The sequence below is a fragment of the Pteropus alecto genome, unplaced genomic scaffold (assembly GCF_000325575.1).
Source record: "Pteropus alecto unplaced genomic scaffold, ASM32557v1 scaffold49, whole genome shotgun sequence".
NCBI lineage: Eukaryota > Metazoa > Chordata > Mammalia > Chiroptera > Pteropodidae > Pteropus > Pteropus alecto.
The window spans coordinates 903,958-904,563 of NW_006443131.1; positions in this window are offsets into that span (position 1 = coordinate 903,958).

Below are 606 nucleotides of genomic sequence, written 5' to 3' on the forward strand. Positions count from 1 at the left end.
CACAGCCGACCGGGGCCAATGCGCTCGCTCCCGGGGTCGGCGGCCTGTCCCCCGCCCTTCTTAGGGCACCTTTCCCTTCCAGTCTCGGTGTGAGGGGCAGAGACAATTCCGCACCATCTGCTGCCATCAGCAGCCTTTTAGGGGTACTGCGTCCTTTCAGCCTTAACTCGAGATTCGTTCAGTTTACACGATGAGACGGATGTCCCACGCGGTTAGGACTCTAGTAAGTGGCCGCAGCGGAATTTGAACCGAGATCTGTGGCCTAATTGATTACAGGGGCCCGTCTGCAAAGCGCGCCTGCGACAGCAGCTCGGGAAGACGGAGACGGGACCCCCCGCCCCAGGCTTGTGAAAATTTACTGCGATATAGTTGACAGACAATAAAAAATGTACCCACTTAAAAGTGTACAGTTCGATGACAGTTTTTAAATTGTTTTATCGTGGTAAAAAAGACACAACATAAAATTTTAACCATTTTAACCATTTTTAAGTGTCCAGTTCAGTGGCATTGAGAACATTTTTGTGCAGCCGTCACCACCATCCGGCTCCAGGACGTTTTCATCGCCCCAAACTCAGACTCCGTCCTTATCAAACTCCCCATTCCCGC